The following is a 26,774-nucleotide window of genomic DNA, read 5'->3' as shown; positions in this document are numbered from 1 at the left end:
TGTTTCCTAGGCAAATGCGTTGAATGCTTTTTTGATCCGAATTTGATTACATTGTCACTTACAGGCCTGGCGTGGAGAATGGGAAGGCAGATGCTCTCGGTAGAAAAGAAACGTTTTGCAGTTTGGTGAATAACCAACCTCTCTTTATATTAGCACCAGATCAAGTCATAGGTGTTGTACACTCTGAACAGTTTCTAAAATCTGTGGCTCATGCCAGTACAACACCGTTATGGAAACAATGGCTCTAGGAGCACTCTCAATGGAAAATGAGTCAAGGGGTGCCTATTAGACAAAAGCAGATGTTGATCCCTACAAAGGTGTTACAAGAGAGAGTGTTTCATTGGTGCCATGCAGTTCCCAGTGCCGGACATAATGGTATGGTTAAAACACCAGACAGAGCCCTAAGATACTTTTGGTGGCCTTCTGTGAAAGCAGACGTGTTACTACACGTAGGGAAATGTGAGATATGTGCAAAAGCAAAATCCGATCATCGAAAGACAAAAGGTTTGCCACAACCGTTACCCACACCCACTGTTCCATGGAATACTATATCTTTGGATTTCATAGTGGGATTACCTAAAGATCAAGGTCACACAGTCATATTGGTTGTGGTTGACAGTCTTACAAAAGATGGGGCATTTTATTGCATGTAAGACTTTATCTACTTCTGGGCAATTAGCCAAAATACTCCTGAGTCATATCGGACGATTGCATGGTGTGCCATTCATTATAGTGTCAGACCGTGATTCACAATTCACTGCTCACTTTTAGAAAGTGTGGTGTGTTGCATTACAGATAAAATCTGCAAAATCCACAAGTTTCCACCCACAGACGGACGGTCAGACTGAAATTCTTAACCAAACGTTAAATCAATTCCTACGTTGCTATGTGAAGGACAACACTGATGAATGGGTGGACCTCCTGTGGGTCGCCGACACTGCGTACAACAGTGCGATTCACCAATCCACCAAACATACCCCATTTTATAACAGTTATGGGTTCATCCTCGATTTTTGCCTTTGATTCATCCCGGGATGGATCATAAACTGCCTGAAGTAAGTGACAGGGTGAAACAAATACAGATTACCATCAAAAAGACGGAGCTGAATCGCCAAAAGGCTAAAACATGCTTCAAGAAACACACTGATGTACACTGTAGGGACAATTCTTCATAGAAACCGGGTGATGTGGTGTGGTTATCCACCAGACATATTAGATTTTGCAAGTAGAGTATCTTCAATCCTCGCTATCTGGGACCCTACATGGTGATGAAATGTATCAATCCGGCTTCTGTATGTTTGGCACTGCCCAAAACCATGAGAATACATCCTGTGTTCCATGTCTTCTTGTTAAAACCTTCCTACACCCCGGTGAAAAAAAGGCCTCCTCCCTTATAGGTGGATGGTGAACACGAATATGAGGTATCTAAGATCCTGGATTCAAAAATGGGAGGCTCATCCTTGTGGTATCTAATATCGTGGAAGGGGTATACCGTGGAGGAGAATTCATAAGAGCCAGCGAGGAGTGTACATGCGCCCAGGGTCATTCAGAGGTTCCATAGGAAGTTTCCAGGTAAACTGTGTCTTTGCCAGTCTCTTCAGCTAGGGGACGTACTGTCCCACTTTCCTAGTCGCAGTGCATTGAGGCTCGATGCGAGAGACGGAGATGCGATAAGATGACCCACTCTTGACGATTCTCAAGCAGAAAACTACCATCCTATTTCACTGCTCCCGTTTATGTCTAAAATTCTGGAAGCCTATGTGAACACTGTACTCACGCAGTTCTTAGACAGTAATAACATTCTAGATAACTCACAGAACAGCTTCCGCCCTCGATATAGCACTGAGTCTGCCCTTTTAACGGTGGCCGAACACCTCAGATCCATGCTGGACGAAGGCAGCACATCTGTTCTGGTGCTGCTCGATCTCAGCACGGCATTTGACACAGTATCCCATGAAATATTACTCCAACGCTTGGTGGAAATTGGAATAGGAAAGACGGCACTTGCCTGGTTTGCCCCCTTCTTTTCGGAACGAACGTTCCAAGTGACAGCTCCCCCTTTCGCCTCCCAGACCCACACACTGCGATGTGGGGTTCCTCAGGGCTCCGCGTTGAGCCCCACGCTCTTTAATATTTACGTGAGCCCTCTGGCTAGATTAGCCAAGACCAGGGGAATGTCCCTGGTGTCGTATGCTGATGACACCCAATTGGTGTTCTTCTTCTCTAACAACCCCACCCAAGACATACAAAAATTTAAAGAAGATATTTCCGCTATTGCGGCATGGATGACTAATAACTGTCTGCAGTTGAACTCTTCCAAGATGGAAATCCTGTTAGTGGGCAAATATTCCCATCAGTGGACGAACGATCGCTGGCCTCCAACTCTTGGCGACCCCCGGACCCTAAAGCCATAGTAAAAAACTTGGGCATCTTACTAGATAAAGATCTGAACTTTGAGATGTATGCTAAGACAGTGGCCGGAAAATGTTTTGGGATACTCCGTGGTCTGAGACCAGTTCTGGGTCTCTTTGATGCTCCAACACGCCAGCTGATTGTTCAGGCATCTATCCTCGCTCGTCTGGACTATTGCAACGCTCTCCTTCTCGGTCTAACAAATCAGTGATGAGGCGTTTGCAACGAGTCCAGAACGTAGCAGCACGTGCTATCTTTGCTTTACTGAAGTTTAGCCACGCCCCCAACCTTCTCCATCGGCTTCACTGGCTACCGATTGAACAGCGGATAACGTTTAGGATACTCAGTACCATGCACAAGATACTGATAGGCATAGCTCCTGATACTTTCAACGGCCTGTGCAACTTGTATGCACCAGGCCGAGCATTGCGTTCCGCAAACCAGTGTCTTGCATATATCCCTCGTATACGCAAGGCCAGATCTGGTGGTCGGTCTTTCAGAGGCCTGGCACCTAAACTATGGAACTCCCTTCCTTCTCACATTCGTGCTGAATCTAACCACTACATATTCAGACGGCACATAAAAACCTGGCTCTTTTCTCAAATTTAGTTCCCTTTCTAAATCCTCCAAAGTTCCCCACTCGGATCTGCCCTCAGCGCTGGGATGACTTTTTGCCGAGGCAGCCATGCGCTCTATAAATATTTTAATCTAATCTAATGACATCGCCGTGTCTTGGAACTACGTTACCCATGATCCTTCCAGGCTCGGGGCAGGTGCATGCCATGATGAGAGACCTTCCCGGAAGCCACATAAGCAGGCTGGAGGTGCTGGTGTGGTGCTTCGTATTCAAGTAACGGCAGACGCCGGAGTTTGGCGTTTTGAGGTGGAATCTTGGTTGTGAGTTTGCGGCTACAAGGGCCGTAAGGGTGACGCTGTCACCATTCTTGAGAGTCAAAGTCTTGTCTGCTTAGTACTAGTATATCCAGGAATCCTGTGGGGGTATGCTGTTTGCTACACCCAGGCTCAAAAAAGTGTCTTATAACAGTTCTAAGAAGGTTCTATGTGTGGTTATATATGTTTCAATAACTATTAAGTATTTGTTATGTGACTTTATGTGGTATGACCACAGAACTATTGGGCAGTGCCTTAACAGTCAGAAATGTGATAGGCATGAGCTGAATGCCGATCAGAGTATATTCATTCAAATGGAGTGTGTGTGGAAGTTTTGCTTAGAGTATGTTTTGTTACTGATTGAAGGGTGTTTCTTTTTACATTTAGAGAATCTTCAGCTGAGAAGGTATTACAAACAAGCATGTCCGTACAACACCAAGTTCCTTTTCTTTACAGGTAGTTATCGCATTTAGTACATATGTGTTCTTCACAGTGATAAGATATTGGAGTTTGTTCTATCTTTTAATTGTGGTTTTCTGTGTTGTAGGTCTCCCTCCATGCTGTCCCCATCCTTTTCTTCCCTCGCTTAATCATTCCAACCCTCTGTGCTATTATAGCATCAGAGAGTGGAGCGATTGAGAGGTGGACCCATTTGAGCAACGTGCCGATCCTGGGAGTTTGGAATAAAACCTTGCCAATCTTCTAGAATTGGTAAATCTGATACTGTTAGATTTAAGTAACTGTTAAATCAGGTGTTTGTTCTTGCCCCTGATTGTCCTTGGGGATATTTTCGTGTAATTTCTCAATTTCAATTTTCTTACGAATCTGTATAGATCCATCCTACAATTTGCTTAGTTAAATTCATTGCTGCGGCAATAAGATAAACCTAATTCCAAGGTTGCCATATCTTCTGTGGATATATCTATTCGACTCAAATTGATTATTGTGTTAGCTTCATTTACTGCTTGGTCTTCTGCTTCGAATTGGATCTCATTGATCCACCTGTTCTTTCTTCTTGCGTATCATCTACATCCTTCACCCCTTGCCTGTTTCCTCTTCCTCTTGGTCTCCCTTGATCCCTCATTGATCGATTGTATACCCTTTGATCTAATTGTAAAACACGCAACTCATCAGCCACAGTGAGTCTTGTAGATGATGCTCTTCTTCCCATTGATTCTTCCTCTTCCAAACCTGTGTCCGAACTCTGTTCGCTCTGTGATGTTTCATTTTGTGCTATTATACCATTTTTTACTTTCTGCCTTCTCACTGTATCAAAACGTTTGGCGAATGTGCATATTTAGCCATTTTCTAATATCGTGGAAGGGGTATAGCGTGGAAGAGAATTCATGGGAGCCAGGGAGAAGTGTACATGCTCCCAGGGTAATTCAGAGGTTCCATAGGATGTTTCCAGGTAAACCGAGTCTTCGCCAGTCTCTTCGGGAAGGGGGATGTACTGTCACACTTCCCTAGTCGCAGTGCGTTGAGGCTCGATGCGAGAGACGGTCATGCGGTAAGATGACATCGCCTTGTCTCGGAACTACGTTACCCATGATCCTTCTGAAGAAAATAAAAACCTTTTCAGGGGTCTCACTGATAAACCTCCAACAAAGAAGAGATTGGCACAGAAGCTGTAATATCAAAAAACACATTTTAATAACCTCAGATGAGGGAGACTACGTCACACAGTACCCTCAGGAAACTGTATGAGGCAGTCTAAGGAGTACAGGGAACAGGAGCCTTATATATGCTTAGGTTACATTAGTCAGCATAAAACCAAGGGGAGGTCCTGGCACATGTAAGCATGCGAAATGACTAATATGGGAATACAAGATTTGCTTGCTCAACAAAGTGGGAGGAAAGTTATTTCTCCTTACATCAGCAAGACTAGCCTAACAGTTATAATATAAGAGCAGGTGCATTCTACTGGCTAGGCCCCTCTGAGCATGTGCAAGGCTCTGGAAGTGGGAAACAGCATATGGCGAGCACATGGCTAACTAAAATGGCTGCCAAGTACAAAATGGCTTTCAACTCATGCTAAGAGATCCCTGCAATCTTTAACAGAAGGTCCTTTTAGCATGAGCTAAAGACATTTCTATGATCCAGTAGGAACATAAAAAATATTTGCACATTATTTTTAAAAAATGTATCAATATCCTAATTCAGTGCTAGGTGGGCATTTTTTATTCTAAACATTTCAGTAAGTGGGTATATATAAGGTATAAGCAGGAGTACAGAGGGACCATAGCAGTGGGTCATAATTAACATAGGTAGGATAGAGTAATGACTATTATCATAACCCAAATTATAACATTTTTTTCAGCCCTAAGCAAAAAGCACATCCTTGAACCATCTAGTAAAAACATTTTCAGGGCTCCTATGCATTTCAGTGACCATTCATTTCAATTTCAAAATAGCCAACAGCAGATCTATATCTATACTACTATAATAAAGGAAGAACTTTCAGCATTTGAGGCGGGTAAACTCGGGAAGCACAGCGCCAATCCACACACCCGATACACCATTTGAATCGTCAGGGTGTGTAGATGGTTATAGGCTATATAAATGTAAAAAAAAAAAACGTTATTTAAAAAATGTACAGTAAAAAAAAAAGTAGTCCCTCCGAAGTAGCGCCGGCCGCAACGTGCGTGCTCACGTCAGGAGCGCGGGGAGGAGTGGCGTTCAGGAGTGCGACGGGGAGTGGTGGACATGGCGCGGGGGAGGAGCGGTAGCGTGAGGAGCAGCGGACAGGCCAGTGGCGGTGTGAGCAGCGGACAGGCTGGAGGAGCAGCGGCTGAGGTAAGGGAGCAGCGGACATGGCGCGGGGGAGGAGCGCTGACGTGAGGAGCAGCGGACAGGCCAGCGGCGGTGCGAGCAGCAGACAGGCGGGAGGAGCGGCGGCTGAGGTAAGGGGACCCATGTCGGGGCAGGCGGGGGTCGGGGCAGGCGGGGGACGGGCCGGGCGGGGGCCCAAGCTGCTGGACAATGTTGGGGCGGGCGGGGGTCGGGGAAGCCTGTTGCTCCCAGACAAGGTCGGGACGGGCTGCTAGTATCTAATAAAAACATTTTTAATCGACTTTCCACTTTTTCCTGCATGAGGGCTAAAACATCAATTTAATGTACTTTTAGGAGGAGGGAAAAGTTACATTGCTAGTAAAAAGAAGTCCTTGGGGAATTTGAAGCCGCTATACAACCAGCCAGAGGGGAGTCTTCTCCCTGTGCCCAGTTGATCGTCGTTGGCGAGAATCCTCTTATTCCGTTACCGCGAGTACTGTCTCTCCTTTTACCAAAGGTTCTCAACGTGGGTCAGGGGGCAGGGCTGCCTCGTAGCTGCTCCATTACACTTCTTTTGTGGCTGCGGGCGTGCTTCCTTATCGCCAACGGTGCAGATTATGAGACTTCCGTTATGTCCCATAAAACAAGAAACAAAACACCTTGTAACATCCAATGAAAAGGAATCGGCACTGCTTTGGTATTTCACTAAGATCTATTTCCTTCTGAGTGACACAATCATCTACACGTTTCGGCTGCCCGACGCAGCCTTGTTCACGACAAAGAGCACCAAACATATTTTCATTTAAATACAATCTACATTTACACAAACATAGGAAGGGGACAGCTTCTGTTGTTTTCGCACTTGGATAAAAATGGGCTCCATCTTTGAACATGTTCATAATTGCTCACATTGTGCTTTCTTATCTAAAAGAACTTTATAATAGTTTAATTAAAAGTATAAAGCAACAGTGTTTATTCGTATTTATATATGTTATACATTCATTATAATATATACATACATGCATACATATACACTCACAAAGACAAACATACTTTGTCAGTCAGCTCTCTTCATCCATAGACCCATTGTGTAATTCACTTCTCTACTTCACACACTACAGCATGGAGCAATGCACACTCATATGCACACACACACACACACACACACACACACCTACACATGCACACACACACCAATATATGTTTGTATTAAAATGAAAAGGTCCTGGCTAATGCAAGACCTAAAAATACAGCCGTCTTGCATATAGTAACCAGTAACATGGAGAAAGAATTACATGAATGCTTCAGTATACTTTCAGGTGGAAAATAGTTCCTCATGCATTGCAATCCAAGCAATCCACAAGAGTTGGAATGATACACCCAAAATCCGATAGCATCTGCACGTATGAATGCAGCCCAAACCCACTCTCTGGACATTTTAAATTATTGGTAACAACAGGACTTGCAGAGAGATGCCCTGTCAAATTGCTTAATTGTGGTACAAAGTGCTTCTGAGTGAACAAATGCTTCAGTATGTCGGATTTTAGAAAGGATGCATGTCTTATCAAACAATGGCACTGGATCAAGAACAGCATGCACCAATATGTCTTTCGCTCTATTAGAACTTTTAATGCCTGGTAAAAGCCTGGAGCATCAACATTCCAATGTCTTCCTTTCACAGCTGTTGCTGTGAATAAAGTCCTTTTGTTTTACCAACTAGAACATTCTGCCGTATATGGGTGGAATGTTGTTAGAAATGGGGGTATCTAATTGGCAGAGGTATGTACCTTTGTCCAAGTAGGGACCTTTGCTTCTAGTAGGGTAAGGGGAATAAACACTTTAGATAACCCTATTTCACCCCCTTGGTAGCTTGGCAATGTGCAAAGTATTTGTACTCCAAACACACAGTAATATAATGAGGACACCACAAATGGACACCGCACCAATTTAGAAAAATAAAATATCTTTATCTAAACTCAACAAGACCAAAACGACAAAAACCCACCATACATGTACCAAATTACGATCTTAGAACCATTATTGAAACAATAGAACTTGCAGAAAACAAATAGCTCCACCTGGGACTATTACGAAGTTGTGACAGCATTAAATCTAAAGTACGGCGCCGACTGCGAGGTGCACGTTCTCAGGCATGGAGTCACATGTACCCCCAAGCAAACAGTACCTTGGAAAATGAAGTCCATGACAATGCATGGCATCATGGAGGTAAGGCGTTGGTGCAGAGGCTGAGGCCGCCTCCCTGGCTGCCATGGGGGAGGTGAGGTGTTTTGTCCCCGAGGAGGCGACGTGTCAAATCCAGGACAGAGGAAGTCTATTGCATCGGTGGTGAGGTGCCAGTTCTGGTGAGGTGATGCGAAGTCGGCGAGTTCGTGGAGTCACCCTCTGCAGTTACCAGCAGCGCCATAACTGGATGCAGGCGGTGACAGAGTTGATGCAAACGCTGGCATCGGGAAGGCCGATAACTGCAGGTGTTTGCAGGCATCATGCACCTCACGAGCGGTGCCCATGGCCTCTGTGTATGTTGCGACATCACAGCAGCATCGCTGACAGCATCAGAGATGGTGTTCTTTGCTTTCCAACACCAACCACATAATTCTTAGGACCCAGGAACTAGAATTGGCGCCCTTTTGAATGCAGGATTCCACACCGGAGTCCAGGTGCTGGTCAGTGGGTTTCAGATGAGGTTTTAGTGTCCCTGAGACTTCAGAACAGGTGACCACTACACACAGGCCCTTGGAGATTCTTCCTCAAGCAGGTTTCTCAGCAAAGTTCCAGTCTTTGTCCTTTCCTTGGCAGACACAACAACCGGAGGCCAACCCCATACAGCACACAGCAACAGGGCAGTACTCATCCTCACAGCTCTCCAGCTCTTCTCCTTGGCAAAGGTCCGCTTGAGTCCAGAAGTGATCTAATTCTCTGGGATTTAGGTCCACTACTTATATCTCATTTTGCATTTGTTCTCTTTGTGGCAAGGGTCTCTGAACCCAGTCTAATCCAGTTATGCCCTCTCTAGTGCAGCATCACTACAGGAGGTGGAGACAGCATTGTGCAGAGGAGATACCGCCTATTCAGGTGTAAGTGAAACTCCTCCCACCCTGTAAATGCAGCCCATGTCTATTCAGCCAAGCTATGAGTCCCCCAGGAAAGGTAGGATACACCTCAACCTCCCCCCTCCCTGGTTGCTGTCTACAGTGAATGCACACCCCAGCCCCTTTCACTCCAAAACCAGACAGTCAAGAGGCACACAGAATGGTTAAACTGGAAAATGTCTACTTTCTAAAAGTGGCATTTTCAAACACACAATTTAAAAACCATCTTCCTAAAAAGATGTGTTATTAAATGCTGAGTTCAGAGAGTATAAACTCCACTTCTCTTTCTTGTCCCTTTGGAAAGTTATACTTGTAAGATGTTACAAAGCAACTCCTATGTTAGCCTATGGGACAGATAGCCTTTAAATAGTGAAAAACGAAGTTGGCAGTATTTCACTATCAGGACATGCACAACACACCAGCACATGTCCCATCTGATGCCTACACTACACCTTGCCCTTGGGCATACCTTAGGGCTGCCTTACATGTAAGGAAAGTGATGGTTTGGGGTTGGCAAGTGGGTGCACTTGCCAGGTCGACATGGCAGTTTAAAACTGTGTGTGCAGACAATTCAGTGACAAGTCTGAGATAGATTTACAGGGCTACTCATGTGGGTGGCACAACCAGTGCTGCAAGCTCACTAGTAGCATTTGATTTACAAGCCCTGGCACACTCAGTGCACTTTATTAGAGACTTACCAGTAAATCAGATATGGATAACCAATCATAATTATTATTTCCACAGAGAAAAAATCCTCCATTTTATTCCAACAGATCTCCAGAAGACCGTAATGTTGGCCCTCATTGGGTCGAAGCTAGACTACTGCAATGCGCTTTATCTCGGTATCTCGAAATACCTGATAAAAAATTACAGTCTCTTCAAAATGCAGTGGCCAGAACACTCTTGAACATCCCCAAGTTTAAACCGGTGTTGCATCTACTACATTGCCTTTACTGGCTACCAGTAGAGAGGAGAAATTATTTTAAAACATTGTGCTTAATACACAAGGCGCTTCACTGAACTGGCCCCATCTATTTCCAGGAGCTATTTACATGGTATACACCCAGTAGAACGCTTAGATCTAGCACGGAGCACAAGGTTCAGATTCCCAGGATAAATCTAGCAAAATGGGGCTGTAGGACACTTACATTTCAGGGGGGAAAGTTATGGAATTCCCTCGATCTGGTCCTCCGAACCCAACACAGCCTGCAGCTATTCAGAAAGCAGCTAAAGACCTGGCTGTTTCCACTGGCTTAGAGCAAGTGCTTGCTGACTTATTTTTGGCCTGCGTCCCTCTTTCGTCCTTGATACGCCTAGCGCTAAGACACCTTCAGGTATTGCGTGCTTCACTAAACTATTTCATTCATTTATTCAGAGCATATACACTTTAGCATTGATTAGCAGTGGTAAAGAGCCCAGAGTCCTAAAGCCAACAATAACAGGTCAGGAAAATAGGAGGAAGGAGCAAAAAGTTTGGGGATAACCCTGCAAAAAGGGCAATTTCTAACACATGTTCTCATAGTCTTTTAGCCCTCCGTAGTGGGCTATCACAGCATTTAAAGGCCTGCTCCCTTGTTAAAGTCCCTCACCTCCGGTTCGGGCCTTTAACGCTTGAACAGGCCTTTAATGGCTGGCATAGCCCGCTTCAGCGGGCTATAAGACAATAGTAAAGCCAAGAATAGGGTATTCTCCTATCCATCTAAAATTCTCTCTTGTGTTTCTGTAGAGTGCAGAATCTAACATCTCCAGTATCACTACCACTGTATCAATTATCTTCCTTATTGCGCTTCTCACCTTCTAAAATCTGCACTCAGTGTGGATGTCAGAACCCACCTCTTGAAAGTCTCACACCAAGCCCTATAATCACTGATATTTTGCTATATGCCTGGTCCTCTGCCAAAATCTACATAATCTCTGTCTATATCCAGTAGCCAAGTAAATAGCAAATAAACTCGAATATTTTCCTTATATTATTTGCAATATGGTTGAAACACAAGTCCTTAAAAAATAAAGAGTCTTCACATATTTTATGTGACATCTAATATTTAGCACAAATTAATGTTGCGTGATTCCAGCGATTTATAATATAATTTGTTGCAGGGTTCCCAAGACAATTCTTTCAGTGGCTCAGCGTGTGTTTTGGCCGTTGGAACAAGGCCAGACCAGTCTCATGGTGAATTTGCTAGCTCGCCCACTCTTATGCCTAGTGAGTGACAGACAACCAGTGAGGTGAGGGAATCACCAATATGGCGGCCACAAGTTCTTCTGCGTTCAGGAGCTAGTCTCTGGGAACTTGGTTGAGAAAGATGGGGTAGAAAGGAGGCAAATCACTGCGGTGGTCAGAATGAATCCACATTCAGAAATCCAGTCACTTGCCTTCTCACCTGCCATTTATTTGATTGTGAATAGTGAACATCCTTGAAAGGCAAAATTACTTTATTTTGTCTGTGTCCTACCTAAAATAGGCTCTTTTTTCTTTTTTGATTTCAACCGTTTTTATTGAGAAATTTTATACTACAAATACAGTACAGTGGTAATGCAAGGGGCGATACAGGTATTATCGTTGGTGCCTTTTGTGGTTACATTATGCATGCATCTGGGTAGGCTGGTCCTGGTGATGGGGAGTTCCTGTAATGCTCCCAAGAGCGAAAGAAGAAAGAGTGAGAAGAAAGAAGGGGGGAAGAGAGAGGCTAAGGAGGGCGTTGGGGGGACATGCCTATATGTTGGTTATAACCCTCATGCCTTTGGCGTACGTGCGGGAGTCAATGTTAGCAAATGGGTAGCATAAATTCCCTCAATTTATTTCCTCTTTACCCCTCTTTGGTACGGGGATGGGCCCTGTTGGCAACTGGCCCTCCTAGTGTCCACTGACCTTACTGGAGGCACCTGACTTCCCGGGCACATCATGGAGAGTGAGCCATCCAGCAAGTGGTTCAGTTGTCTCTTCGCCCTCACCTACCATCACTGGTCCGCAGTTGAGGCGTCAAGATTCGGCGGAAGCCTGGGGGATCTAAAGCGGACCAGCAGTCATCAGGTAGGCCGCAGGGGGGAGACTCTCTCTGACCGAGCAGACCATGCTAGTCGTGCCACCCAGGCAAGCTTTCCCTTCCATGTCGCCGCGGAAGATCTACCTGGGGACAAGAAAACACATAGTTCCTGCTGAGGAGAGGCCAGCCACCATTTTATACGTGGTGCTTCTGGAATATGTCCTGTGGTCAGGGACTGCCTGTACCGGTGGACGGCGAAGTGGGGAGGAGCCCTGCTGCGGACTTCACCTGCTGCTGGTAGGTGCTGTACGGGCGCACTTGGTGCCCGGCAGCCTGGGAGAGCCGCATTTACTGCCGGCGGGGGACTGCCTGTCCCTGTAAACAACAAGGCCAAGAGGAGCCCTGCCATGGACCTCGCCTCCTGCTTGTGGAGCGCTGTTGACATTACTAAGCTCGGGGATCCCTCCAGGCACAAGATCACCATCCGTGAGTGTAACAACACCTTGAAGGTCGGGCTGCAAGCAAGAACCCAAACAATGGCGGGAAGATCATGCTGTGTAAATATGTATTTTATATTTGTCCAGCCCTAACCTGCTTCAACTTTCAGTAAAATGTAATCTTGAGTGAATTTGCAACTTGTATATATGTAACTCTAACCACTAGTATGTGTAGTAGACTTTTGTACTTACTACCATTCTTATGTGAATTTAGAGTTTTTCTGTTTGTATCTTTTATGTAATTTGTGTACTCTGAAGTCCTTATGTAATTTAACTGGTCCTTTTGTAAAACGCACTGACACCTTTGGGTACAGTTCGCGCTATATAAAATCGCATTAAATAAATACATTTCCTGTTCCGAAATATCGTCATCTATCGAAGGCTAAGAAAGTGTATTTCGAAGTGAGCATAATAACCTTTTCGTAAGTAAACAAGATGAAGTGTTGTCTTTGCCCAGTAAAATGGAGTACTTTTTATAGGGAAGGTAAAGTGGTCCGATCTCTGCTTGGGTAGTAAACTGAAATTGGGGTTCAGAGAGCCTCTTACATTCACGTGCCTCGGTGCCCCTGTACCTGCAGCACCACCACAGACAGCCTCGCCCCTGATACATAGAGTTAGGGCACATTTTCCACGGTAGAGTCGCCAACACCTTTCAAGTTAGAATGACTCAGTGTGGCTGTCTCGGGCTGGTCTCTCCCTGCGCACTTCCTGCTGAGCAAGTCACGGGGCAGAAGGGCAATATCGTGAAACGGTGGCGTCCGACATGTTGCGCAATCCGTCTGCAGGCAGAGAGAGTTATCGCCTTCGCATGGCAGTGCCTACGTCAGGACAGAGCAGCAGTCACGAGGATTTCTGAGGGTAAATGGAAAAGCTCCAGGACTCGAGGAGTACACTCGCTGCCAGACCCAGAGAGTGAGGGGGAGGGAGGGGGGCGGACGCCGAGTCTGTCAGTGAGAGCGGAAAGTAAGGAGCAGAAAGGGAAGGGCGGAGTATTGCACAGAGAGAATGTTTATTTAGAAGAGTTGTAAAGTGCCAGCTCTCCGTGTCAACTTTCAGAGTGGCATGCAGTGGCTCTAGAAGGGGTGAACAACCAACAAAGCGTAATTAACAAGGGAATGGTCTTTTAAAGACCTGTGAAGTATTGGTTGGGGGGGGGGGGGGGGGGGAGTGTGTGTGTGCACAAGAAGCTGTTTTAGCCCGGGCTGTGACACGGGGTGGGGGGAAGGGGGGAGCATGCACTGCCAGGCCAGTGCACAACACTTGCATTACCCTCTCTCTGCCTGCCATTGCGCTCCATGCTTCTGAAAGGTATGAAAAAAACGTGCATTTGTGTTTCAAATGTCAAATCCTGCAGCCGCACACTTCCAAAGCCCATACATGCCAGTAACCCGATTCAAGGCCCCATTCTCTCGATTTTTTTTAAAAATCTCCCTCTTTGCTCTTCTGAAATGTTGGCATGTATGCATAACGTGCATTTGTAAAGCGAACCTTCACCCAAGGATATCTTGCCGCTGAATAATAGATGTTTATTGTTACCCAACTGTACTCATTTTATCGGCATCCCAAGGATGAAAGGCTGATTGGACCTACAGGGAGGAATTTGAAACCTGTGACCATAAGGTCAAACAGAGGCCCCTACAGTGGGCACCTTAGTCCACTAAGCCACCAGACCTAACTATATAGAAGTATTTCACTATTAAATCACTTACTACACCTGATAAGGTGCTGAAACACTTTGTGGCAAGTGGTACGCTACTCTGGAACCCAGGGCTTGTGGATAAGCCAGTGGGTATTGGTTATTTTGGCCTATTGGTGCTCTCTAAGAAACGCTTCAATGCATTTACTCCGTTTTTTTGTGGTAGATTAAATAGGAGCTTGTTGTGGTCATTTTTAGGAGGTGAGTGAGTGCACTATGCAGATGGTAGGGTCAGTGGGGTAAACACATAGGCTGGAGAAGAATAAGTAGTCTTGAGTTTCAAAGAAGGAGGCGTGATCTGTGAAATAATGTGTGGGCAATTTTCAGAAACACAATAATAAAGATTACAACGCAGACAGTCCTGTGACAAAGTAGGCGATATCAGGTAGAGGAGGCATGCAAAGGATAGAAGGTAAAGAGGGAGTCATTAGATGGGAAGGGGAGGAGAGTAATCAATAGTTTTAAGTCAAGGGTAGTCTTTAGATCTGGCCGTAGCCAAGACCTTTCGATTTTACTAAAATGATATATGCAATATAAATATGGAGGCTTTCAACTAGCCCTTTTCATCCACTGGCCTGTTGGTGTGACACTTTTAATCCTACCTACAGCACACAGTATGGGTCAGTGAGTCAGTCCACATTAGCTAATGGCTAAATTCACTGTGAATGGCAGCATTAAGCTCTTTCACAAGAGGCACATCCGCTCACAAAGCAGAATTTTTCAGTGCCGGGGACTAATTACTATTACAATGTGGGCTTTAAGAGACCAAAACATATGATTACCTTTTGCCAATTTTTAGGCCTTCAGTTTTGCTGAAACCATTTGATTTTAGTAAAATTATAAATAAAATGTACCTTTAAGGGTTTCAGCAAACGCTCTTCATCCTTCTGTCCTTTGTTGTGACACTCGCATTTTTCATCCTCCTACTACAGCAAAAAGCACCACACATGGGGCAATTGGTCAGCCCACTTCAATACAAGCACACATACACACAAGGTAGTTCCCTTCAGTTCCAGGGCCTACTATGGCTAATTAACAAGGCCTAAAGACAGGCAACCAACGCCAGACCTAGTAACTTTGCTAATGTTTCTTTCTTATATTGGTGACAGCCGAACCTCTCCCACAAAAATAACATTTTAAAAAAAGACAAATCAAAACAACTATTGGCAAAGCCAAAAGAGTGGCAGCCAATGCCTGACCTATTGACTTTCCCAATGCTTGTTCATGCAGGGCTTTGTGTATAGAGTGGGAGGAAAATTTTGAGGTAGCATGTAATCTGAGAATGTAAACTTGTAAATTACATTGGGCAATGACATTGAGAGGAGGGGATATTAAAATAGCGTATTCAATCGTGAGAAATAAAAGGGGAAAAGAAACAAGATCATGCCCCTTATTTATGAGGCCTTGCGTCAGTTTTGCGCCGCCGGTGCGTCACTTTTTGTGACGCACCAGCGGCGTACAAAATGCACCTTCTTGCGCCATATTTAAAAAGTGACGCATCTAGGTAGATGCGTCACTTTTTAAACCCCTGCGCCTCATTATACCTGCGTCAGGTATAATGTATGCAGAGGGGGCGTTCCCCCGCAAAAAGCCTCGTAATAGTGACGCAGTGAAATCTATGAGATTTCACTGCGTCACGTTTAGGATGCTGTTGCGTCAAAATCTTGCGCCTGCCTCACAGCAGGCGTAAGACTGACGCAAGCCCTTTCACATGGGGCTTTCCCCATGTGAAAGGACGAATTGCTGGAGTTGCGTCACTTTTGTGACACACTCCAGCAATGCGTCACTTTTGCGCTTACAGATGCGTCAGAAATACTGACGTATCTGTAAGTCCTTGCGACATGATGCGTCATACATTAAATATGACGCATCATTGGTGTCGCAAGGAGTGCGCAGTGAAAAGTGACGCATCCCTGTTTTCACGCAGCGATGCGTCACTTTTCATAAATGAGGCCCCATGTATTTAAGAAAGGGATATAGGGAGAGCAGGGTAGAGAAAGAAGATACTGAGGAGAAACAGAGGGTGAAAGAGGGAGGAAGATGGTGATATGAAGTGGACAGCAAAGAGGAAGAGAGACAAATAGTAGAGAGTAGCATAGAGAGGAGAATTAAAGTGGTGGGCAGAGAAAGGAGTCAATTTGAGGAAAAAGAAAGAAAAAAGAGGGAGGTGAAGTTTGGGATTTGAAGTGTGAAAGGTCCAGAAAGCGAGGGGTGAATAGAGGGTGGAAGTTAGTGGGTAGCAGAGAAGGAGGAGAGGGAGTGGAGGACGCATCCGATTAAACAAGGGAAGGAAGCGAAATGTAAAGTATCAGGCAAAGAGTGGGGGAAAGCAGGTTGAAACGGTAGAAACTTAATAAACCGCATGGTGAGTGAGAAGGAAGACAACATAAGATATTATGTTGTTGTTGTCACAACTAAGAGAGAGAGAACATTGTTACAAGGCGGTATTGTTCAGCTAATAATGTGTTTCATAGTCATAGTCACAAACCAAAACTGGCAAGCGGCCAGAACTGCTGACGGGCGACTAAACAAGGGAAGGAAGCGAAATGTAAAGTATCAGGCAAAGAGTGGGGGAAAGCAGGTTGAAACGGTAGAAACTTAATAAACCGCATGGTGAGTGAGAAGGAAGACAACATAAGATATTATGTTGTTGTTGTCACAACTAAGAGAGAGAGAACATTGTTACAAGGCGGTATTGTTCAGCTAATAATGTGTTTCATAGTCATAGTCACAAACCAAAACTGGCAAGCGGCCAGAACTGCTGACGGGCGACTGTAAGAGAAGAGGCGGACACCGCGCTGTTTACCAAAGACAGAGCCCTGCTGAAGCCTGCTGCCTGCCCAGGTCAGGACGGGAAACATCTGAGGACATTAAAGGAACTTGAGGAAGTGTGGCGTCACCAGCAACAACAATGATCATTGTCAGCGGTAGACAGACAAGGTGTCGAGGGACTAGGAAGGCGGATGTAGAGCCGCACAACAGCGACCGGAAGCTGCAGTAACAGGCAGGTATGCCTGACTTCAACATTGGAGGAAACAGAAATGGAATGTCAGGATTATTAACTATACGTTGTAGGAAACATGATGTTTTTTTTTTACTAGCATCCAGATGTCACCTGCCACCTACGTCAACGCTTTTTAATATAAATGAACCATTTTAACACAAACTTGTTTTAAGCACTTTAACACCCAAAAAGGTTTATTATAGTATAGATTTGTTAAAATAATAACTATGACCATAAGAGTAGATTAAGCCTGCAAATAAGTAAGGGCCAGATTATGAGTTTGTTATAGAGCCATTAGCGGCAATTTCCCCCACCCACAGTCTGAGCATGCAAGAATGAATAAATACACAAGGAAAATATTGCTGCAGGTTTATTCTATACAAGAGTATGTAATATGTGGGTGGGTTTACAGGCGATCCAAGGGCGGGCAGCTGTACCAACCTATGCTGCCCCCCCCCGCCCGCCTGATGAGCCAGCACTGTGGGACACCCAGTCAGTGCTACCTTTTGATGATTCTCTTCTGGATCACTTGACACATTAATCTCTTCTACTCATGCCCTTTTCAGGGTGGATTATAGCAAGGCAAACCCCCGGTTGGTCAGGCCCCCAACTGCCCGAAGGACTAACCGGGCGCTGCCGCGGTTTTCCAGGCTCCTGGTCTTTGGCTCTGGCACCCCTACTGTACCGAGCAGAGGTACCCTTACTGTTCGCGTCTGCTTCCAGATAGCCCTGTAACTCCGCCACAGCTCTGGAGCCGGCTCCCATCATCGCCAGAGCCCGCCACACACAAGCTATAATGTCACCTGCAACCTGCCATTTCCAGTGCCTCCTGCAAGTCAAGCAGGAACAGGTCCATCCCCACAGGAGATAAGTGGACCCCATCCTTCGCAAAGCATCCCTTGATTTTGGACTGAATCAGCTCATGCCTGATGAAACCCGGACCCTTCTGGTCTGTGAACTTATGCATGGAACCATTGACTCTCTTACGAGAATGTTCCACCGCCTCGCTGGACATGGCCCTGTGCCAGTTTCTGCAAGGGATGATTTCAGACCACCAGACTTCGCATTGTCCCATGCGTTTACTGATTTCTCTCAAATCAGACTTTGTTTGTAATAGAGCCCTCCTCCCCATGGGAATAAGGTCGTTGTCTCCCAGGTGGATCACCAAGATGCTGGGGAGGGCGCCCCCTAGAGCCAGTCGTTGCTCTAGTCTGTTAGTGATGCTGCTCCATCTCATTCCATGGAAGCCCATCCAGACAAACTGCATTTGTGTAAACCCCACATCCAATTCCTGCGTGCAGCCCACCGACGTGGCTGATGAGACAGAGACCGTCAGGAGGGGCGGGGGAGGTTTATATGCCCTCCCCCCACCTGGCTCACCGGATATTTCGCCCATGTGGGGATCTGGCGAGTGGACTCCTACAGGAGCCCCCAACCACTAGAGCAGGTGAGCTGGTGCCCAAATGTCACTGAAGGGCCACCCTTCTGGATTGGCCCCCTGCTGGGGCTGCGGACAGCCGCAGTCTTCCCGCCGGAATGCCAACGCAGCGGTGCCAGGAACACCAACAATCCCATGGTTTCTCTCCCACCGGATTAGGAGTGTAATCCAGAGCTGGCAGTGCTGCATCGGTGGTGTCACGGCGGCAGTAGGTTTGGTTCATAGGAGAGGCTTACAAGCATTCTGCCACTGTGACAGTGCCTCCAGGTCATCTGTGCACAGTGTGGCATGCACCATTTTGTGCATGCCACACAGTGAACGCACAACTGTGCACTTTTGGGGGGCATATTATGTATCCCCCATGCACCTCTATGGAAAGATTAGGCCTTGGGCATTTCATGGCAGGGTTACCTCCATGAAATTGTTGGAGGAAAGGAAGGTTGTAATCTGCACAGCAATGCCGGATCTGCACAGTTGAGGCAGACTGCTGCCTTTCCCACCACCTCCACATCGAGATCCAGGATCCTGGCTGTGTTGGTGGTCCCACGGCCACCATTGTAATACAGCGGTCGGACCACCACCGCAAGTACGGCAGTCCCAGGACTGCTGTACTCGTAATAAGGCCCTAAGTGATTTTAATGTTTGCTGCCGACACCTGTGGTGAATCCGGCGGCGTTCAGTGTCTGAAAGTGAACAATAATATAATTTGTTATTAGTAGAGCACAGAGATGGTAAAACGGAAGAATAGCGTGCTATATTAAGACATAATTGTAATATATTTATGAATTCACAGGCAGAAAGTCATGTCAAACAGGTTCGGTCTGAGTTTTTTGATCAGGTGACCTGGCAATCAGATAAAGGCAGAGTAAAGAAGTAGTCAGTACTTAATTTGTAAAAAAAAGAAAACGTAAATGCAGGTGCCCAAAGTTTTCCACAGGAGTTTGCTTCCTGGTGCTTCCAAATGCTAGGGTTGCCTAATACTGGAGTGGCCTGGTCTTGATTTGGGGTGGGGCAACTTGCGGAGTTTCACTCCACAAATTCCATAAAAATTCTGCCAGATTCTGCAGAGTTCTGCGAGCGGTGGAATTTCGGAACGTCACGCTGATTTTTAGCACCAGGAGCTTGTTTTGCACAGTAAAATTAGCGCGAGGAGCATCATTTGGTGTGCTAGAGGGCATTGCTTCTTTCTGCCGCTTGAGTAGATGTTTTACTTGAGCTGCACATTTCTCAACGCGAACGATAGTAACCTGCTTCAGCCGGAACTCGTCCTAGCGCTTGATTTTCTTGCTCACGCTCGCCAACTTAAAGTTGGTGAGCCGCGCATGAGAAAAACTCTGCCGTGCAACTGCTAAGTTTTTCTGTAACTGAGTAGGCAAAACTCTGCGAATCCCGCCGGCGGAGCAGAGTTTAACTTCCACCCCTAGTCTTGATTCCAACCTATGCTTTTTCATCCATCACCCTACACTTCCTGTGTTTAATCTTGCAGGTTCTTTTTCATTAATGTTTTATCCCTTTGTCACTGTTTTCGTATGTTTCTCTTGTTCCTAATTTCTCCCTTTCTACCTTTCTATCTCTTGCTCTGGGTGAAAGTCTGTTGAGAAAAAATAAATCCTGGTCCTTAAATAGTAGTGCTGGTGCCCGCCATCTGCAACCGCCTGCTCTAAGTAAGCACTGTAAGCGCTCTACCTAGAGTTCCTTGAAGACATCAGTACGTCAAACTAGAGACAGGCATACTGAACAGTTTTGAGATTGGAGTCAGGTTCATCAACCCTCGAAAAGAGGCTGAAAGTTGGATGCAAGTGTATGAAGTTAAATTTGTATAGAATTTAATGTTCAATAGATAATAATGATACAAGAGCACCTTATAATAACGTTCCAGCTTGCTATCCAAGAGCAGGCGTGTGTTAGCTAGACATTCTCTACCACACATATGTCATAAGTGTCAAGAGTGTTATTTCGGCATATTGCCTACTAAGTCTAAGGCACTCAGAATAAGTGGCCAGTATAGTTCTGGTATGATCATTAACTGCTGAAACCGCACATGTTGGAATGGAATTATGAGTTTGGCGACTAACATAACACATGCACATTTTTCTCCCGGCAAATTTCAGCATGTTGAAATTTACAAAGGGGGAAAATACCCAATAATTATTAGATTAAGCAACAAAATCCGACGGATTTCCCCATTATCAAGGACAAACTCCTAACTGCCTGCCATTAACCTCACCCAATAAATTCTTACCCTCTACGGTGTCGAATTCCATCGGGTGTGATGAATATTGCTTCAAACACCGGGTTACTTGTAATGAGGGCGAAGCATCGGGCTACATTGCCTTACTTAATTGACCTCCCCTCATCAAAGCATCAATAAGGTGGAATCCCTCGACCATTGAAAGGCTAGAGAATGCAATGGTCAACCTCTCAACAGATAAAAAGCAAGTAAACGAAATAAAATTGGGGTGCAGCAGAAGTAGAGGAAACCATTATCAACATTGCATTTGTGGCCAGAAATCAATTCTGATAGAAATATTCAGGATTTCTGGTCTTTTTTGGTCACAACTTTCACTTGAAACCGAGCAAAAGCTCCAGGTTTAGGTGCTAGGTTTGAGAAACAGACGGGCATTAAAAACGATTGAATCACTTAAAAACATATTCCGTGGTCAATTCCACCTTACTTCGACTCCCACAAAATATAGGAGTCCCTACATCAACTCTTAGGAAATATAGGAGTAAGTGTGGCTGGATGGGAACGTGGATCGAACGTGGGTGGAATGGAAAAAGCTTCTCCATCTGGTAAGCAGCACATTCCCAAAGGTTCTGGGGCAACTACCAAGGTAGCAATGTAGACTTTAAATTGCCTGAATGATAGAAATAAACAGAAGAAGAGACGGAGGGCTCCCCATATACAACACTGAACCGGAAGAGGGATGGAAGACTGAACTTACACTGTACCGACCCAGAAGGGGGGCTGAGGGCAGAGCATACACAAGACAGACCAGGTGGGGTGCCAATATATTGTAGATGAGGATGTTGAAGACTGGTGATAAGGATGGAAGATGATTCACCAAAATCAAGAGTTAGTGGAACCATTCTCTTGCTCTCCTTAAACTCCATTAATGTCACAGGTTTGACCCCTAGGCCCACCTTTTGCCTCTCAACAGATTTGCTGCTCAGATGATAGGTTAACACCAGGAGATGAAACTAGGGAGAGTAAAGGGGCTCTCTCTGGGCTAATTGATACCCATGCTGATAAGTCGAAAAAGGATCAGGTTTGGCTCATCCCGGTAATATATTCAAAACATCCTCTGTTCGAGGGTGCTGACTCGCTTCATCCCATGAGCCAGAGGGAAGCCTGTTTATGAAACTCATGATTATAATTGAAACCAATGAGGGACAGTAGCATATTTTATTGAGTCTTGCTGCAAAAGGAACATGGGCAGTGGGCTGAGAGTTGTCTAGAACCTGGAGTATAATGCAGGCCTACCTCTTTAACAGAGAAGTCAGCCACGCATCTGAAATTAAATGAATTAAATTATATTAAAAGATAATTTGTAAAGCGCGGTGGCTACCCTAAGGCGTCCCAGCGCTGAAAGAGGTCATGCTTGAAACAGAGCCGATGAAAGCTACTGGTTTGTTAAATAGCAGGGTTTTTAGGAGTTTTCGAAAGGCGAGTAATTTGGGCTCTGATCTGAGTGTGAGAGGAAGGGCATTCCAGAGCCTAGCGAGATTTTGAGAGAATGATCGGCCTCCGCATCTGGCTCTCTTGAATCTGGGCATTACGGCGCGAAAGGAGGATCCTGATCTGAGTTGTCTGTTGGTATGGTAGGCGGTTATCAGGGGGCGATTGATGATGGGTCCTGTTCCCCAGTAAGAACGATGTGCAATGCACATAGCCTTGAATTCTGTCCTTGCCCTTACTGGGAGCCAGTGAAGATCTTTTAGTCTGGATTTAACCGAGTCTCGCCGAGGGATTTGGAGAAGGGTTCTGGCGGCACAGTTCTGGATTATCTGTAGCTTGTTTAGGGTGGACTGGGGGGCCCCAAGGTATAGGGCATTCCCACAGTCTAAACGGGACAGAATTAGACCTTGGACCATTATCCGTCTGGCATGAAAGGGGAGGAGTGGGAGGATTTTGCGCAGGAGTCTTAGAAGGCCAAAGCAGGTGGCAGATAGGGAGGCACGCTTAGGCAGAGCAGCGACTGCCACCTTTTTTTTAAAATTATTGAACTGTATTTTAAAAATTGTATCTTGCACCACTTTTAAAACAAAAAAGCAATCCGCTCACTACCAACTCACCCACACTCCTGCCTGCACCCTTGAACACCCGGCTTCCCAGCACCTTCCCGGTCCACCACGGGATTTCTCCCGAATGCTGTGTAGGGAGGAGCGGAGCGTCAACCACTTCCAGGCTAGAGGGGAGGAGGGGGCGGACCTCACGGAAGCGCTCTACAAAACCTGACACTTTCCAATCGCACAGTGGAGGCACGCTTAGGCAGAGCAGCGACTGCTCTCGACGGTATTGCTGCCACCTTTTAAAAAAAATTATTCAACTGTATTTTAAAAATTGTATCTAGCGCCACTTTTAAAACAAAAAAAGCAATCTGCTCACTACCAACTCACCCGCACTCCTGCCTGCACCCTTGAACAAAAAATCACAGGGGGGAGGAAGAGTGCTGATCATATCCGGGTTAGAAGAGGCAGCAATAGCACAAGCTACGCGGGAGGAGTCACGCCACAGTTAGGCATCTCCTCTTAGCCCCTGATCCGAAGAAGTGCGCTTCCGCATTTCGCAAGGTACAATGCGACCTCAGACTGCCTGAAAACAGGTCATATTTTGACTTATTTTCACTTTTTCTTTTCTTTTTGCACTGGTCCTGAAGAAAGCCCACTAACCTATATAGGCAACAAGGCTGAAACATGTTGACCGTTTTTTAACACATACCATACAGTGCGCTCGAATTCCTAAACATTCCAAAGCGGCACACCAGCCAACTGTCCCCCATTTTTTGGGCTACCCGAATCCAGACCCAATAAAGTCATGTATCTGGCTGTCCGGGTATTTTAACTCACTTCCCTAGCACCTCTTTCTCACCATCCATGATCACTACTGTTTTAACCAAGAGTAAATCCTCCAGGCGGAGGGTGCATAAATACTGACCCTAGGATTATGCACACACATTTGAGGTCGAACCTGGTACACACTTACAGGGACGATCTAATAGAAGGTCAAACTACCCTCAGAGGAACCAAAGCAGTAGGGAACAACAAATGCGGTAATTGCTGCATTTGTGAACTATGTGTTATCACCAAGAAGGTGGAACACAATGGAGTCACACATGAAATTACTACACTGAACAACTGTAGAACTAAAAATGTGATATATATGATCCTGTGTCCGTGTGACCAGGCATATATAGGAGAAACGGGAAGAGAAGTAAGGTTAAGGATAGGGGAACACAAGTCTGCCATCAAAAACAATAAAGAAAATGCACCACTAGTATCTCACTGGAAGGAGCAGGGACACAGTGAGAAAGACCTGAGATGGGTTATTTTAGAAAGAATAAAAGAACAGACCCGATTAGGCAATAGCACCACCAGGAGAAAACAACAAGAGCAGTGGTACATGGTTACATTTAACACGATTAGACAGGGCCTCAACTCGAGGGAAGAATGGGAAGCCCTGATATAAATTTAGAACGCCAAGACAAGATCAGGACAAGAACAACGAAATACAAATAAAAAGAAAGAGTTACCTGTGATACAGTAAGATAAAGGGAAGAAACAGATAAGGACAGCCCATAGATAGGAAGTTCCATAGTAGGACCCAAATGAAAGAGTAAAACTAGTTTAATATAATGATAGCAGTCCACTACCCCAGCATAATATGTCATATGAAATAGGGGGAATGAGGGGAATGATATATATGCTCCCAACGTATAGAAACATATGGTCTATATGTTGCATAAAATTAGAGATACATAGTAAAAGGAATGGGCCACTAAAAAAGGCCGCCTCCCCACAGAAAAGTCCTACCGGATTAACGCATGTGTGCCACCGTAAGAGGAATAAGATGTTGTGAATAAATTCTACACACCCATCAACTAAAGGTGAATAATGGCGAGTAACCACACATTGCAGCAACAAGACTAGCATTCGTACAAAATAGAGATCACCATAATAGCATAATACAAGGCATCGCTATAGGCAGACGGTCTTAATCAGATGTAAAATATAAATTTATTAGATATACGGTACAAATACCTGGCCATTCATAGACGGCGTAACAACTTAGGAAAGCCGCTCTGAACCCAAGCAAGGGCGCTACCTTAAGAGAAGGTAGTATTTGGAACTACTTCGAGATTAATAGTCCTTACGAAATATGAGATAACCTTAAATCATTAAAAAAAAGAGGCGAATGACTGGAAACAAACACATGGTAATAAACATTATTCGGTTTAAAATCAACTCAACACGAATAATCTATACAACAATACAATGCTCACACCGTTCCAAGATGGCGCCTCCACTCTTAGGAGTCACGCCCCACGGACGCGGCTAGGTTCTCCAGGTGAGATTAATTGGTCTAGAGTTAGCCTGAATATAAGAGGCGGCCACGACCAGTACGTTTGAGAGTGTTGGAACGAGGCAAAGACGCGGCTCCGGCGAATGCGAGGTAAGAGACAAATGAAAAAGCTGTGAATACGAGGCGTAGTGAGTGAGAAACCGGGCGGGATGGATTAAAAATACCGCGAAGAGGGGACTTAGTAAGAATAATGAACAACTAGGAAGGGTTCCCTTTCAGGTGGTAGGTTTATCCCTAATTAATAACCGTTTTATCCCCTACTATGAGATGTGGGTTAAAAGAGGAAAAGGCCAGATTGTATATATAACGCTGTAACTTTATTTACACTATACACTGAGAGAATATATACACGCTCTCTTCCCTCAAAAGAAAGAAAGAAGGAGGGCTGATGTCTAAATTAATGCAGTCATTGCCATACCATGTGAACAGATGAGAATTAGAAATATACTCAAGTGTCAAATTACGATAGTGCAACAGATAATAGAATAAACGTTAAGAAGTGAATAGCCCCTATAAGAACGCACAGAGAAGGGGACAGACAAACACTCCAAGATTGCACAAAACCAAAACAGAGTAGAAAACGATGCAGTTTAACCTGGCAGGTATAAGAATATAATCCCATATCTGTTTGCCCCTATAGAACATATCCAGTTCTTTGAAGGAGATCCACAGTCTTATGCCCGTTCGAGGAGAGTTTTATTAACTTTTAAGGTAAGATGGTTAGAATGGAACTCCGTCAGAACATATGAACAGCCCCTATCTTGTAAGAGGGGAGTTACAAAGCAAATATACTGTTTTCTGTCTATATAGATATACAGCCAAGCACCTTAAAGATTTGAAAAACAGAGAAGACACCCCATAACAGGGAGCTCATCTTATGTGAAAGAGGTAAACGGTTGGATTAGCTATCATCTATTAACATAGACCAAGCTAACAGACCATATATACTAATATCTCCTGATATACCCCAATAGGATTATCCATTACCCAGATTTGAAAGACTGAAGAAATATACCGAATACCATAAATATACCATCTTGGATTTTCTTCCTTATATAGAAGGGGTAAGAATGTGCACTGAATGTACCAATTTGTACGTGAGCGCTGACTACAAGTTACCCTACTTACCCTTAGCAATTTCCACAACGAAATGGACTCGGAGGGATTAGAGGTGTCAAAATATAACAATGCAATGAGAAGTCTAAAACATAGAACGAACAGAGTATGATGCATGTGTATATAGAATTAGACAGACATTGTTAATGGGTTGATAGACACGTAACTGAACAACTGTATCATACAGAGATAAAATGTAAGAGACAGACTATAACAAGATATCATTGTATAGTATGCAAGTAGAAGGGCTTTAGATCATGAGATGTTA

Source organism: Lissotriton vulgaris, chromosome 5 (assembly GCF_964263255.1).
Source record: "Lissotriton vulgaris chromosome 5, aLisVul1.2, whole genome shotgun sequence".
In the NCBI taxonomy this organism is placed as follows: domain Eukaryota; kingdom Metazoa; phylum Chordata; class Amphibia; order Caudata; family Salamandridae; genus Lissotriton; species Lissotriton vulgaris.
This window is presented reverse-complemented; position numbering follows the sequence as displayed.